We start from the raw sequence: 17,316 nt of genomic DNA on the forward strand, positions 1-17,316 counted from the left end.
AATTGCTCTCTGAATTAAAGCATTTCCTCCAGAATCCAGTAATAAGGAGAATGAAATATTCAGGTAGGGTTTAGTGGCTCACCTTGAAAGAATTTCATCTCATGCTAAATATTAAGCCATGCAGCTATATCTGAGCACTTGTCTACTTTGAGACCCATGGGAGAATTAAATCAAATTCTGTTTTAAAGGGGATTAATTAAACTGCATCTGGACCCTATTTCAACACTCAGAATTTAGATAAGTTGAAGTAAGACCCCTTTGATTTCCATTTTAGGGAACGAACTGAAAGAGATGTGTGACCTCTGACTCCACATGAGGGTGTCTGAGGAGTTGCTGATGTGGTTTGACTAATCTGTTTTACATTATACTTCAGTTAATTCAGACTGAATACCTAGTGAAGATAAGCCTGGAGATGTTGGGCCTGTATGTGATTGTATGGACAGTATTTGTTTTCCCAGCTGTTTCGTGAGGCGATAGAAGCTGTGTGGAAAACAAGATGATCTATAAAATGCAACAGAGAAGGTAAACTGGAGGTAACAGACCCAAAACATCTGCAGTTCAGAGTGGGTTCTGTCCCGTAGCCCTTAGTGTCTGATTGCTTTTTAAAGTTCAATCAGTGCTTTTTTTTTCCAGATTTGAGTGAAGACTAAAACTCATTTGGAGATGAGCAAGGTGATGTGTGCATTATCTGCACTTAGGACAGATATTATTTATCTTATATATATCTTATATCTTATATATCTTATAATCTTATTTCTGCCACCAGTTACTTGGCTGTGAAGGCTGATGTCTCAACCTTTGCCAAAGTTTCAGAACTGAATTCATTGTGTCAGATTTCTCCACCTTCTGGACTTCTCTATTTCAAGGCAGAAATATTTCTTTTTATGTATATTTTTTTCCTCATCCCCACCATTTTTCTTCTGGAAATCAGTGACACTCTGTGTCTTGGAAGCAATCTGTGCTGGAGGACACTTGGTGATGTCCTATGGAGTAGTGGAGCCACAGGAGAAATCTTCTCAGGAGCAGCCTGGAATCTGGCATTTTCTGCTCCTGGACAAGGAGAATGGGGACTTTCCAAACCCTTCACTAGAGGAATGGCACAGTGTTTTCTAAGATGGAAACTTCTCATCAGGCAAACCCAAAGCCAGGAATAATTTTTGGAAGAGGAGTTCTTTATGTGACAAACTACAATAGGTTAACAAACATTGCTAAATGCTTTGCTGAGCCCTGAAAATGCTTGGAAGGGAGTTTTTCTTTACATCTAGTCCAGATCTCTCTTGTCTTAGCTTTTGCCTCTGATACATCATTTTCCCACCATGTACAGGACCTCCTCATCAACAGCTCCCCGTAGGTGCTGGCAGGCTGCAGACAGGTGCCCATGAGGTTATCCTTTCTCTCCCACAGGACAAATGCTCCAGCCCCTGCTGAATTAGCTCCAGATAATTGAAGCACTGTGTGCCCAATACCTGGGAAGCAACCTAATGAGTACTGGGTAAGGGAGGCCATTTTTTCCCTCAGTCTCCCAGCTGTGCTGCTGTTAACACAGCCCAAGGTACTATTAGCCCACATGGATGCCAGGATGCAATGTGACTTATGTCCATTCTGCTGTGCACTAAGACCTCAGCGGAGTGGTTCCAAAGCAACCAGAGACCTGTTTGAGGAAATGATTTCCCCCCTCCTTCTCTGACCCACATCATGCTGGATGTTCTCAGGTTGGATATTAAGAAAAAATTCTTTCCCCAAAAGAGTGGGGAAGCATTGGCACAGGCTGCCCAGGGAAGCTGTGGAATCACTGTCCTCGGAGATGTAGAAATGTGGCACTGAGGGCATGGATTAGTGAGTGATATTGCTGGTAGGTGGATGGTTGAACTAAATGATCTTGGAGATCTCGTCCAATCTTAATGATTCCATGATTCTGTGTGCTGTGTGGACCACCCAGATGTTTATTGTGTTCACCAATCCAAGAGGCAGACCACTTTTTTTATCAGATAGTATCTCCAAAGAGACACTTAAAGGTAACAGCTGTTTTAAAGAAACATTTCTATCTAGATTCCTCACTCTCATTCCTTTTGCTCTCCTGCCAGCAAATAAAAGGAGAATAAATGCTCGCAGCAGTGAAGGCTAGGCAGAGATGGGATGGGTCTCAACTGGATGAAGCCATATTTCTTGGGATCAGAGGGTTATGGAAAACAGTACAGAAATGCTAAGAGGAAATTACATTTCCTTCCTTTTTTTTTTTCTTTTTATTTTTTCTTACTATCCTGCCATTCCTTCTTCCTCCTAGGTGTTCGAGACTTTTCAGAGGCAATCGTTACTGTTAATGATTTTAGCTTGTTGGCTATTATCACATTTGTGCCTGGGGACTGCAGTCGGCTATCTGGGCTCTGGCAGGCCTTGACAGCAATCAGCTCCTTCTTGCTTCTCACTAATTTTCTCAGGGGAGCTCAGAAGAAAATACTTTTCCTTCATTTCCCCTCCCCTTCCTGTGCCTCTCCTTCCCCTCTGCTCTGCCCCTGCTCTGCTCCGCGAAGGATCTGTGGGGAGAATCTCACTGCAAAGCACATGGGAGGCACTGGGACATCACCGGGAGAGGAAATGTCCTCTGGGAGGGAGCACTCCGGCTCTTGTTATCCATGCTGTGTTTGTATCCATTGCTGATGCCCCAGCAGATAGGGAGAAAGGAAGGGATCACTGATTATTTTATGAAAAAGGTTCGTGGATCTTTCTCAGTATCGTCGGCTGAGCACAGAGCTTTTACAGCCCTGTGTTTAATATTCTCTTTTTTCCCTCCATCATCATTTTATATTATTCAAAGCAAATCAGACAGCCTTTGAAGAACAGCTCAAAGCCTTTTTTCTTTCTTTTTTTCTTTTTCTTTTTATTTAAGGTGGGAAAGAATGGAAGCCACCTGATACACCTCCATTCTCAATTCAATGATTTTATTTAGTGGGGAAGAGATCAGTTTGCATCTCGTTCTTTAAAGGATCGTAAAGGTCAGGTAAGAACCATATTTCTGAAGGCCCCCAAAGAGGACTTTTCTGGAAAGGTGAAGAGCATCTTGCATTGGAGAAGCCTGGATGGTGGAAATGTCATTACTTCTGTGTGGAAAAGCTCTGACCTGGAACCACTGTTGTCCTGAAACCTACTGATGAAAAATCACTTCTCTGAGCCACTTCGCCGTCAATCCAGACTGATCTTACAAAGACCACTGAACCAAGCAAGATGGTTGTCAGCAAACATGTTGACCAGTTGTTAAGTTGCTTTCTGGAAGATTTTCTGTGCTGAGTGATGCTTCAGTCAAGTGAGCTCTTCCAAAGGAAAGCAATATTCCAGAGGTCTGAAAGCAGAGATCCCAGGCAGTAGACCGGAAGGGTTCTGCATCTGTGTTTGTACGAGGACTCACTGGGATGCTTGGTGACACCATCCCCTTTACAGTGCATGCATGATGGCTCTTGGGCTGCTGATATTTGCACTCTTGGAGGCTGAAGAGCTTTAGGAAGGGATTTACCTAATTCCAGTTCTTGGGTAGATATTGGTGTCTCAGCATTCATCTAGCAAGATAGACCTTGGTATCTTGGTGCCTTGGAATAGATCTCAGTGCAGCCAGAGCTTCAATCACACTCCTTGCTCACAGTGTTCATGAACCTAGGACAATCAAGAGGAAATGCAGTTTTATTAGCCAAACATCATGCTGTTACTTTGCTCCCTACTTGTTCCAGATTATAAGAGTACTCTTAGACAATATCAGATGTCCTGTCTTTTTTGCTTATCCACCATCCTCCCTTTTTTTCCCCAGTTCTGGGGAGCAGAATGCTCTCAGCTCAGAGACCCCTGCTTTGCACCATCCGTGGCTGCAGAATGTTGATGTTGATGTGAAAGCACCAACCCACAGGTGCTATGAGAATAGGAACACAAAGAGATGTGGAGCTCCTTCTGGATCTCTCCCCCTGGCCTTGAGCTTCCAGACATGCCCATCTCTGCTGGTTTCACAGTGCTGAAAGAAGAAGCATAAAACAAGTCATGAACCCCAAAGGTAATGGTCTCTCTGGGCAGGTTGCCATTCGTTTAATATCTGTATCTTTGCTAATCACCTAGAAGTGGAAGTAAATAGCATGTTAATGAAATGTATGGGTGAGACTGGACTGGGGGGAGCTGGAGGGGACGATTTGGTCAGAGGAAATGCAGCAAAAGGATTCGTTGATGTCAGAAAGACCAGTGGGAAATTTCAGCTTGGGAACAATTTGAAGGACTAGAAGTGGACAGGGGAGCAGAGATACAAGGCCATGCTAAAGTGGGAAGGCAGCAGTCTGCATCCATAGGCTGACTGACACAGGAGTACAGTGCTGGAATAATATGTGACTCCTTTGCACCAGGAGGACACTGGGAAGCCTCATGGCAAGATGGTCCTTAAGGTCCATTCCAGTCCAAGATATTCTATGGTTCTATCATTAGTATTGCCAAAAATATGTAAAAAAAATCATGCCTCACATGATTGGTCTTTAATGGAAGGCCTATGAGTAAAAATGAGCTGAGCATGTCTGAAATTGCAGTGCACTTTGGAGGTAATTTCGGTCTTTGGAGGAAAGAAGGACATTAAAGAATCATCTATACAAAATAGAGGAAGGCATTTAACTCAGAGGCGCTTCAGTTCCAAATAGAAACATCTGCTGAACAGCAAGCTATTAGGTGTGTCAGGTTCCTTAAGTAGGAAGGGCTAAAAGAGTTTGATTTCCTTAAGCCAGGTTCCCACAGAAGGTCCCGTGAGTACCCTTATGGATAAAGGGGAGAAAGAAAGGGATATGACAATGCTGGAGCAGAAACAAGATGCTGTAGCCTCTTTTGAGTGAGAAACCTAGGGAGAAAAGAAAGGCCATGTGCTGAAGATGGCTCTGGGTTTGCATTGGAAATGATGACAGTTATAATTTACTTATCAGATGTTTGGAAAGGTTCAAGAGCTCATGCTTGCAGTCCTGTGTGGATGGCACTTTTAATACGAGAGGACAAAGAGTATGTGGCTAAAAGCCCAAGAGATCTGTGTGGTAGTACTGGAATGTTCACTAATAGAGATGATCAAAATAATAACAATTACCATTTTCCAATGATTTTTCTTTTGACTTTTTTGCCAGATATTGGAAAAATATGGATGTATATATTTCTCTTTACCTCTTCTTCCCTCCAGCTTCTCCTGACAAAAAATAAAACAAAATAAAATAAAAAGTGACATTATAAAGAAAAAGGATGAATACATAATGAAAATATGCAGCCAGTTCTCTACTGTGATCAAAATGGAAGAGCCGTGGCAGGGCACAATCTGACTAGCCTTGCCTGAGCTCCCATCACCTCACAGGTTGCCTGAGGTTCATTCTGCACTGTGTCTTGGTTACTAAAAAGATTTTATGAGTTTCTGAGTTGAACCATAAGTTTTCTGTATTTCGGCAAAGTTTCTCAGAGGAACTCATCCAAGGGAAGGCCATGAAAACCATAACAGTTGGTGGAGGTGGGTTTCCCTGCAAGAGGTTAAATCTTCTCACCAGAGCAGGCTAGACAATGGGCTGAATTAGTCTGTAAGATCGTTAGCACAGCTCTCAGCAGGAAAAAAGGAGGGATTTGTGATACAAGGAGGCTGGAAAGAGATTGCCTGAAAATACGTTTCTAGGTATAGATAGACTCACTGAGTCTGAAACAAGGGATCTGATGGGGCTGAAGGGGTAGCAGGAAATCTTCAGAACCGTGCCTGTGAGAGGAGGGCCTGACTGAGAATTTGGGAGAAGAAGCATGGTGTGTGATTTACTAGCACAAGCAAGCACACCGCCTGTCCCATCTCTGCTCGTGGCTCAGGCCTTCCCATGTCCACCCATCCCCATGACTTCTGCTGCTCTCAGAGATGGAAAATAAAGCAAATCATAAGCCCCCAGACTTAGCAGCTCCTGGGCAAATTGCCAGTTGTTTAATATTGTTGCTAATGGTCTACAAGCACAAGTAAACAGCACGTTAATGAAATGAGTGGAGGAGGCTAAATGGGGAAAGATGCAGGAGCTGGTCTGAACAGAAGATAAAATACAAAGCCTTGGGGAGGGTGGAAAGACACAAGAGAAAACCAGAACAGAATAATTTTGGGGGATGATTCAAGGGAAGATAACAGGGGGAGTGAGCAAGGCTAGGTATTAGTGGTGCATTGAGCAGACAAGCACTGCATAGCACTGGTGGGCAGAGCCTTTTGTTGCAGTGTCTGCAAGAGCATCAATCACTGCACAAATTTCTTTTAGGTCATAATTAAAAATAAATAAATATGTTTTCCTAACTTTGCAGCTGGGGATTGAATCAGGAACTCTGAGATGAGCCTGGTTTTCTATTGGCATGACAGAGTTGGAACTGAAGTTTCTGCAACACAATTGTCTTGATGGGAGATGGAAATCTTCACTCTGAGCCAGAAATGGGATCAGTTTGTTTAGCCTCTGGCCCTTGTCTGATCTGCAGGGAGGGGGGAGTCACTTTGGATAAATGGTGCCCCAAAACATTTCATTTTTCCTGTTTTCTTTTTTTTCCTTTTTTTTTTTTTTCTCCTCCCTCCCCCTCATTTAAAATTCATTGGCTCTAATTGCAGAGGTAGTCAAACTTTGGCTATGTCTGAACTGCAGGTCTTCAAGGGGACTCGCAAGCTAGACAGCGAGATGAATGATTTATTATTATATTATTATTTATTCATTTAAATTCATGAATGCTTATCCAAATCAAAAATTGCCCAATTTCATCCAGATCTGAATTTATAGATTTTCAGGCCAGATGGGACCGCTCTGATCAGCAGCCTGACCTCTGGCATCACACAGGCCAGAGAACGCTGCCTGGCAATTCCCGTGGTGGAGGGAAGAGATGCTGCTATGTAAATCAGTATTATCAAGCCCAGTGAGTTGTTTGAAATGGTCTCTAGTGGAATCTGTGAAACTGCCTGGTGGTTTTCAGCCCTGCTCCTCAGTGCTTGCATCAGGGAAAATGCAGCTTCAGCTCTGCTCTCTGTCTGGAAGACAGGGCTACCACCAACAGTGAGGGCTATGGGGTCATCTCTACAGACACAAGCTTGCTCTCATATAAGCAGTTGGGCAGGAAAATCACAGAATCATTAAGGTTGGAAAAGAACTCCAAGATCATGTAGTCCAGCCACCACTGCCTACTAAACGGTGTCCCTAGTACCACATCTCTGCACTGCTTGAACACATCCCTGGGCACGCGTTCCAATGCCCAAATGTTCTCAATAAGTTTTTCCTAAAATGTGCAAGAGCTCCCATAGTGCTAACTTTAAAAACATTGCTTCGTCTATCAAACCTGCACCAGAAGCCAATACAAAGGCAGCTCCCAAAGCAAGGTGGGTCCTGCTAAGCTGAGCTCTGATGGCTCTGGGGGTTTGTGTGGACACCTGATTTGAGGATAGATAGCAGTGAGCTTTACTGTTCACATTCCTTTTCTTCTTCCTGAATTATTTTGCTGCCTGTATTGAAGATGCTGGATGCCAGGGCAGTATCGGAGCACCAACACAGCACTGAATCCTCAAATGGCAGCAGGCAAATTCTGCGGGGTGCAGGGTTCTGAAGGAGTTGAAGGATTTGTGTGTGTCAAGGGGGATGAAGTTGGGAAGTCAAACAGGAAGCAAGCAAGTAATTAAAGGCAGACAAACTTAATAGCAAGCACAGAATGGGATCCAGTCTGCCTAAAGAGTGGGATAAGAACCCTATCTCCCAAAAGCTCATTAAAATGTGTCTATGCATATCTCAAGGAGGGGTTAGAAATCAGGAAATTAGCTCTGGCAGGAAAGACCAGATAAAGGAAACCCCAGAGAGATGATCTTACTTTGCTTCCAAAGACTTTGTTCTTTTGCTGTAAACTAACGAGTTGGAAGATTTTCTTCTCACTGTAACATTGGTTCATTTCTCCTCCTTGCAAGAGGGTCTGTGATGAGATGGCATATGCTCGCCTCAGGTCCCACTAGCCTGTGGAGCTGGAGGACTGAGCTGGGTGGACCTCTTCCACATTCAGACAGTGGTCCCACACTGCCAGCACCTGCTTTAATGGCTTTCACTGAGTGAGAGGAAGCACAAAGCTGGAGAGCTGGGTTTTTAAGGAAACCATATTTATCTCCAAAAGCACATTCACCTATCACAAATTCTTATAAAGAAGAGACCTGTACAGCCATGAGAGGTTGATATGTTACTCTTACATTCCCCATTCTGCTTACATCCCCCATTCTGCTCTTCTGGACAATAAAAGCTCAAAAAGCTCAATCCATGAGCAAGAGCACACAGAACAGGTCAAACAAATGCTGAGAGCTAGACTGAGAAGTAAGAACACAGATGAGGAGATTTTAAACATTCTGTTACTCAGATTTTGTAAATAGTACTACTAAGTTGCTCAGGATAGGAGGAAACAATATGCACTAACAGGCTGACTGTGCATGTGTTAATTCAGACAATAGGACTTTCATTATGATTTTTCCCATCTGTGTACCAGCAATTTGCAAGGCAAGGTATGCACTACTGGTTCATTGTTCTGATCAGATCCCAGTTCATCTCTTTAGGTCTGCTTGTGGCCTGATGCATGAACTTCTCTTTATTTTCTGTTTAGATAAGATTTGGTACTGTGAAATGGCTGTAGTGATTCTGGTGGCTAGGTCTCAGAGGTGTTTTGTTCACCAGAGCCAGTTTGGTGGGCTCAGTAAGAAGAAAGTGTCAATATTGCAAAAGGAAGCATTGTTTCAAACATTTTAGCACACATGAAGCAAAAACTAGATAGAAAGAAGAGAGGCCTAGGTGGTTTGTGCCGCAACAGTATTGTCTGTGGCCCTTCAAAGGAACTGCAAACCACTTCAGACACTCCTTAACTTGCAGAAAATCAAAGATCACCTTATTCAGGATCAAAAGACATATGAAGTCCAAAGTTGCACAGTGGCAATTAAAGATTAGAAACACCGTGGTTTTGTTTTGTGTTTCAGGTTGGTCGAACTGAAGTGGGAAGGATGCAGTCATCAGCTGGATGTTGTCCTGGATTCTGATGCTGCATCTATACCTGTGAATTAACTGTAGCTGGGTCTGCTCCCTTGTGGAGAGGCCAGCTGGCACTGGGTATCCTGCATCTGTACTATTAAATTCTCTAACCCTCTGAACTGCCTACTGAGAATGGGCACAAGTCTGTGCTAATTATCAGGCTGCATGTAGGCATAATCTGGGAAAATGCTAGTTAGATGGTGCCTAAAAGATGCCAGATAGTGTTTTAATGACTTACATATAGAAGATCAAGTTCTAGTAGTAAAGATGAAGCCTGACAGTTTATGTTAGCTGGAAAACCTGCAGGTTCTTTGTGGCTACAGGTGATGGGCCATTTGTGTTCTCAGGTCCCCTCTGAAGGTAGTGGTGTTCAGGGCTTCCTCCCACTGCTCATTGCCAAGATTTCCTTTGATCTGAAGGCTCTCACGCATATGGATCTTCCATGGTGTGGACAAAGCAGAAGCAAAAAAGAACTCAAGGGAGTACCTGCCATCACAGAGTATTTTGCAACAGCATTAAGGCCATGGACTAAGCACCCTGATGTAGCTGCAGATGTCTCTGTTCATTGCAAGGGAGTTGGACCAGATGGCCTTTAAGGGTCCCTTCCAACTCAAACGATTCCAGGATTCTATGATTCCACAATTCTGTGATGTTGTCAGATGCTAGATGCACAGGTGTGCAGTTTCCTTCCAGGCTGATTTATGCAGAAGCTAGGGAAATGCTGAAAGCAGCCCTGGGGTACAGGAGTTGCACTTTGGCAAGCTTCACTGAGGATATGATGCAGAGACTTGCTTAGGGTATGGGCAAGGTTTAAGCTGTACAGCAATCCTGTGTGCAGATTTGGAGTCCACGCATTGATGCACAACCACAGTAGCTTCCCATCCAAGTGTTTCCCTCGGTGTGGGATAAGTTGGCATCATGCAGCACACAGCTCAGGCTTTGGACTGTGCTGAAAGTTGATGACACATCTCTGTGGTCCAAAGCTGGGGTGAAACGAGGGAAGGGTCATGAGCATGCTGTGAAGGCCATGACAGGAGCTGTTAGATGCTTTTTGGGAAGGAGTGGGGGGTGAATCAACATGACATCCCCGCACCGCGCTAATGGCAGCTGAGACGACTTTCTGCTAATGCAAATGTTCACAGCTGTACGCTGGATGTTGCTGAGTGGATAATGGCTGATGAGGTTGCCTGTAGACAGTCACTCCACTACCAGTGTGTAATTAATTGCTATGTAAAGTGCTCTGAGATGCGATGCTGAAACGCCGGGTGTATAAATGCCATCCCCACACAAAAGGGAACAACATGTAAATTCTCTCAATATATTTTTAAATATGAGCATTTTTCAGCTGTTTGCTCGTTTGTAAAATTTATTAGGCCCCCTCCTGAGAACTGGAAGGCAGCAAGGGCAGTGCAGATGGATGAGCCAGCTTCCAGGGCTCCCACTGTTTTTGCTGCTTGCCCCAGACTCGAGGGGGGTCATCCGTTTTTCTTCCCCCATTCCTTTTACCTCTCCTTAACTTCTGTTTCCCCTTTCTTTTGCTCTCTTGTAGGGTGAGCTGCTGCCTGCCTGCCTGGGAAGGGTAGTAAGGAAGGAGAATGCTTTTCTGCAAAGGACAGAAGCTTCTTACAAAGGCTTCAGCCTTGTCTAGCTTCTAAAAGACATTTATTGTTCTGAATTGATAAAATCCAGAGAGATGAGGTTTCAGGCTGTCTGAAGCTGGAAGGGCAGTGGTGTGGGATCATAGCCCAGGTTGCAAAGGGCAAAGCCCTCCTACCTGATCACAGAGATCTGATGTCAGCTCTGAGGACTACATACCCCAGAAAAAAAGGTGGTCTGAACCAGAGAGTATGAAATCTTGTGTGCTGGAGATTACAGAAATAAGGCATGATGACCTACTGCCTTCCATATCACAGACTGGAGATGACATCTAGCAAATGATCTCTCAAGCTGAAAGAAGAAGTTGGGAAGTAGTTATCCTTAGGGCAAAAAATCCAAACAAGGAATTCCTCATCACAGTGAATAACTGAGGTGCAGATAGGTTTAAAAGAGCCAGGTTCACTGATGTCCAGAGGACTGTGGTAGTTTGGAAGCTATTGCTGGTAAAGGAGCTTCTAAGCCTCCGGTTATCAGAAGCTGGGAGAATATGTGGGGGTCAGGGAGAAAGCCACCATTCTACACTAATTTTCTAGGCTTCTCTCATTATTAACGAATTGAAGAAAGGCACAGATAATATATGGACTGGAAATCTGAGGTTTTTTATTGTGCTAATGTTCAATATATTAAGAAATGAGTAGATGCGATATCTTGGAAAGAAATTATGAGCAGGAAATCTGTTTAATGAATGCTTTCCGTCAGTGTTTCTGAGAGGGAAGTCATAGCTTGTATGTAATTTGATGTTTTCGTCAATGGTTGGTAAATAAATGAGAATACTGCCACTTGCTCGAATGTGCAAACAACCTACAGTACAGAGAAGTGCTTAATATGACTTGGGGGTGCACGGAAATGGGTTCATCAGTAGTCCAAACACATAGAGCATGCCTTTTCAGAGCACCTAACTGGGAGAAAGAATGAGAACAGGTTCGAGCTGCAGAGCAGTGAACAACAAAAATCACAGAGCAGCTGAGATTGGAAGGTGCCACTGGAGATCACCTAGTCCAACCACAGGCTCAGAGTGGGGTCAAACATAGCGCACTTCTCAACACTGTATTCCAGTTCAGTTTTGAACTTCTCCAAGGAAGGTGAGAGATTCCACCATCCTTTTGGGCAACAGAGGTGATCCAGCTGTGACCACTCATACCAAAAAAATCTTCTGACAATTCAGTGGTATTTCCTGTATTTCAGTTTATGCCTCTTGTCCTTTCACTGGGCACAACTGGGAAGAGCTTGGCTCTGTCACAGGCTAATTATTCCCAGCTATCAGCTTTTCCTCACATATCAGATGCTTCAGTTCGTTAATTCTCTCACCAGTGTTAAGCAGAAGAGAAGAATCACTTCCCAGCAGTGCCCTTCTCTGTGCAACCATGGATGCTGTTGGCCTTGTTTGCTGCATACTGCTGGCTCTTGGTAAAATTGGTGTTCACCATGACTCCCAGGTCCTTCTCTGCAGCCCCAGTATGCAGTGGTCAGTGGGACACCCCTTGAAAGGCAGTGATCTGAAGATGGTAGCATGAGAAGTAATGGTCTTAAGTTTTGCTAGAGATTTGATGTCAGGAAAAAAGTTTCTTCTCAGAAAGGGTGGTGAGCTATTGGCACAGGTTGCCCACCTAGAAGTGTCTGACCATCCTGGAAGTGCTCAATAAAAGGGTAAATGTTGCACTGAAGGACATGGCTTAGTTGATGTGCTGATGATGGGTTGATGGTTGAGGCAAATGAACACAGTGATCTTTTCCAACCTTAGTGATTCTGCATTTCTGTGAATCTAAGATCAAGAAGTTCTAAGATAGTCCATCTGGACCTGAACCTTCAGTACGATGATGAAACCAACTAATGTTACCTTGGAGGGAAATAGTGAATAGGGAAAGAATGAAACTAATTTTAGCTTAGTGTAAGTCACAAGGGAACAGATAATAGAAACCCAAGCTTAGTATGCGGGCATGCACTTTGCTATGGACATTAAGAAATCAGAGAGTATGCAGAAAGTGGCATAATTCTGGGCTGGAGAAAATGCTTCCAAGTGGAGCTCATCAACAAGCTGAAGTGGTGACTTGCTGTGTTTATGTGCTCAGTACAAAAGGACTCTTTACTCTGAAAGATACAGAAAATAGAACAATGCCTTTAATGGAGCACAAATAGATGCAAGCAGGAATCTGGGCACCTATTTTTCTGGTCACGTCTTTGGGAAAGAATTGCTAAGGATATTGGTCGTGGTTTCATCTCCTGATAAAATGTAATAAAAAACATGTAACTTCAGTTGACCCCAAGTTGAGAAGTGACTCACTGCAGTGTTGCAGACTATGGTATCAAAGATTGCAAACATCTTGTGGTAGTCTTTAGTTTGAACTACGGTTGTCCCTGAAGGGGTCACAAGCACAAGTGATGTACAGCACTTACCTTCTCTCCGTGTAGCTGACATGCTGTGAGTGGCCTTTCTTGCTGTGTTCATCCTGCATGGGTGAGGATTTTGGATGGGCCTGAGTGTGAGGTGACAGGGGAAGGCTGGTGGGGAAAGTGAATGATGCAGATATTGTTCGGGGATTCCTTCATTCATGGGAAGACAGAAATCCTACAGAAAGCTTCTAGAGCCACGCGTGGAGACAGCTAGTTGGCAGAAGGCCTTACGACCAGGGAACAGGAAGGAAAAGCAGCAGGAGACTCTCATTAATACTGTGTTCAGTTTTGGGCTCCTCACTACAAGAAAGACATAAAAGCTCTGGAGCATGTCCAGAGAAGGGCAGTGAAGCTGGTGAAGGGTCTGGAGCACAAGTCTTACAGGAGTGGTAAAGGGAGCTGGGATTGTTCAGCCTGGAAGAGGCACAGGGGAGACCTTATTGCTCTCCTCAGCTCCCTGAAAGAAGGCTGTGGTGAGGTGGTAGTTGGCCTCTTCTCCCAGAAAACAGTGATAATATGAGAGGGAATGGCCTCAAGTTGTACCAGGGGAGGTTTGAGTCAGTCATTAGGAAAAATGTCTTCTCAGAAAGAGTGGTGAGGCACTGGAGTGGGCTGCCCTGGAGGTGGTGGAATAACTGTCCTAGGAGTTGTTCAAGAAATGTGGAGATGTGGTACTAAGGAACATGGATAAGAGGGCAACATTAATGGTAGGTGGATAGTTGGACTAGATGATCTTAGAGGTCTTTTCCAACCTTAATGATTCTATGATTATACTTCGCATTGGTTGGGCTGCTAAAATCTGAATCATTTAGATTTAGATTTAGAAAAATCATTTAGATTTAGATCATTTAGATTTAGATTTAGAAAAATTTAGATCATTTTTCTCCTGGGAATCTCAGCTATTTCTTTCAGTACCTGTATCCGTGGCAAATAGAAGGTGTCCTCTCTAAGGAAAAGCACATTCAGTTAATGGTGTCCAGACCCCATATTTCCACCAAAATACCTCTTCAAGCCACTAAGCTCCACTGCCTATTTCTACTGCTGTGGTTTCCTGTGGAAAAAGTGCCACAGGTCTATGATGGGGAGAAATCTATAGGCACAAATGTTTCCTTTTTTTTTTTTTTTTTTTGCTTTTACTCATCACCCACAACAGCCTCTATTTCTAATGCTGCATTTAAAAAAAAAACACAAAACAAACCCTTGAAAGTCAATATTTATTTTTCAGTCTCCCTCTCCCCTGCTGTTCATCTCTGAATTTAATGCTTTTGAAAGGTGAATGATTGACGATTTACTGAAAACGAAGTTAAAATATAAATAATTCCATGATTTGGCTGCTGTATTAAGCAGGCATATGAGAAAAGCCCAGAAGACCAAGGTTGGCTTTTATTATTAACAAGGAAAAAAATTAAATTTAAATAAATGTAATATTTATTAAAATTTCCTTTCACGTTGTTACCTGAGGTTCATAAAACTTTTGAGCTGTGTCAGCTTTGCACTCCCCAGTACATTGAACTCCAGGGAAAACTATAAGCAAATTCTTAAGATCAATGCAAACTACTTCTCCATTACTCAAAAAAGGGAATTTTAACTATTTTTGAAGGCCCCAGGACTCCACTAATCCAGATATAAAGACTTTTTTCACCTTCAAACTTCACAGTTCCAGCTCCCCTTTCACCTTCTCCCCTCCCACCACCACCCCAACACATGCACAGCCATGAATACACTGAGAGGGAAGTGAATATACATCCGTCAGCCCATTTCCCATCTTTTACATGGCTAATTGTTCTGGACTAATTACACGTAGATACAATTAAATATCATATTGTGCCCCACTCCTAAAATACAACAGTAGGTAGGCTGCAAATAGGGAGTTTAGATTCAGAGGTGTATTTGCCAGAAGGCGGAGGAGAGCAGTGTTGGGCTGCCCCTGCACTCCAACAGTACCCACAGCAGTGCCAGGGAGAGGCGATGTAGGACTCTTCTAGAAGAGGATGGTACCAAGAAAAGGACATTTTCCTGGAGTGAAGTCACTACAGTGGCAAACCAAGTCTTGTGTTATAGGCAGCACAGAAGAGAACGGCTTGGGGATGAAGGCTCTTTTACCATCCAGCTAGATTCCAGATTTAAACTGTAAAGGCAATGAAAAGATCCTGTAGGTTTTGCCTTGTTGCTTTTAGTGGTAACAGTGCAGCAGGAGAGGAGCCATAAAAACAAAAAGTCAGAGCAATTTTAACAGCAGACATTCATTTCTGAAGGCATGAGACCAGTGGCTAAGACCTGCTCTTCAGTCCCAGCGTGCCTTCATGTTGGCCACTGTAGTGAGCATATGTTCTCACAGTAACTTGCACCTAAGCAAACAAGGACCATGAGAAAAGGAAAAATAGTGTTGCAACACCTTAAATCCTCATATGGCCATGCCCCAGTGTGTGGATAGCCTGCTGTGTGTGGTGATCAGCCTTGAAGGACCAGAGCATTGCTTTCCACGGCAGTGGAGGGGGTCTGCAGGTTACCCAAACTCACGTAGGTCTGCCACAGGACCAAGGTTTAGGCATCCGTCTGGTGATAACAGCACAGAGCTAAAGCACTGGTTTGTCTGGGCTGAGCATCTTGAAGTGGACCTACAAATACAGTCTCCCATGTGCATCTGGTTTGGTTGGGGCATGAGGAAAAATACAGTGGGGGACAGCCGGTAAAATGCAGCCCAGGCATAGCCGAGTATGTGTTCCTTTTTGCAGGAGTACCACAAAGAAATGCTCAGAGGCACAAAGGATTTTGGTCCTTACTTGAGGATGTCTGTACTGGACAAAATTTGAAGGAGATTTTGTGCACAGAGGCAAGTTTTTCTCCTGGTGAACTCAGTGGATGTGGAGAGCATGGATAGGCTTGGACTCTGCAGAAGTGGATTCAGAGCAAAAATATGAGCTTTATGAGAACGTGCTTTGATGTTGATAAATGTGCCTTGTGGAGGCGTTAGAAAAAAGCAAAAGAGAGAGGAAGAAGGATGTTGAAAAGGATGATAAAGCAAGAAATAGATGCATGGGATTTGGAAGCATTTGAAGAAACCTTTTTATAAAGCTGTTCTAGGCACGTCCCGTCAAATCTCTCCTGCTGTGAGGAATTTTCATGTTACTTTGCAGATAAACTTGTTGAGAGAGTGCTGTCTGCCTCCATGGTGACAGAATGGCGTCTCGAAGGAAACAGCCCTGCATCATCATTTCTCCTTCAGATTCAGGCAGTATCTGTCCCTGCAGAGCCAGGCTGTGAGGGGCAAATTAAACCCATGTCCTTGTTGTCTGTGGGAAGTGAGTCTGCATTTGGTTCCTTGCAGGCTGGGCTTCTTCGAATTTCCTTTGGTAGAGGAGACGAAGATAGAGATAGAGACTAGGACACTTGGCTCTAATGGGGAGCAGATACAGCCAACTGGATGTGTGTCTGGGAGGAGGGGGCAACTCACTTCTTCCCCTCCTGCACAGAGCTATGCAATTCCCATGTCTCTGCTGCCAGGGCTTCCGAGTCTTTCAGTTTCTGCTCTGTCTTCATTCCACCTCCTTCTCTGCATTGCTGCCATAGCATTGCCTTGAAAAGCCACAGACACTTTCTTGCTTCAATTTCTCCTTAAGACAACACTGAAAACAGTCCTAGACACCTTCGAGGCCATTTCCACGGAGCCAAGGCAGGGCTGCCTGGGAGGCAGCCATTTGTTTCAAGTGGTACTGTACCCTTGGGTTGTTCCCACAAGTTGGCTGCTTTCATCCTGTTACTGCACCTCCACCCATTAGTTGTTACATTCAGGCCTTCCCAAAATGAGACCTCAGCTCAGTAAACCAGCGATGGCTGTTTGCATCTTTGCACAGCATCCAGCATAGAGGATGTGAGGAAGGCATGACTGAAAGGCGAGTAACACTTCTGACTGATGTGTGTCTCCTGAAAATACTTTTCAGCAGAAAATGGACCTTTATTAAAAGAAATTTTTCTGTGAAACATTATCAGTTGTTTATCTTTTGGGAGTTTAACTCACATAAATTTTTCACCTTTTTTCTTGCTTTTTCTTGGAAAAAAGTATTACACTGCTGCCTCTCATATAACACTGGGCATGCAAAAATGAACCCGCCATTCTTGAGTGAACGTCATGTGCTCAATCTAAAAAAATTGACGTAATTGACTCACTAGAGTTCTGTGTGATTTTGGGGAGGTTGTTTTGAATGTTTGGGTTCAAATCATACTTTGGGCTGCAAGA

This window comes from Tympanuchus pallidicinctus, unplaced genomic scaffold, assembly GCF_026119805.1.
Source record: "Tympanuchus pallidicinctus isolate F22 unplaced genomic scaffold, pur_lepc_1.0 scaffold9, whole genome shotgun sequence".
NCBI lineage: Eukaryota > Metazoa > Chordata > Aves > Galliformes > Phasianidae > Tympanuchus > Tympanuchus pallidicinctus.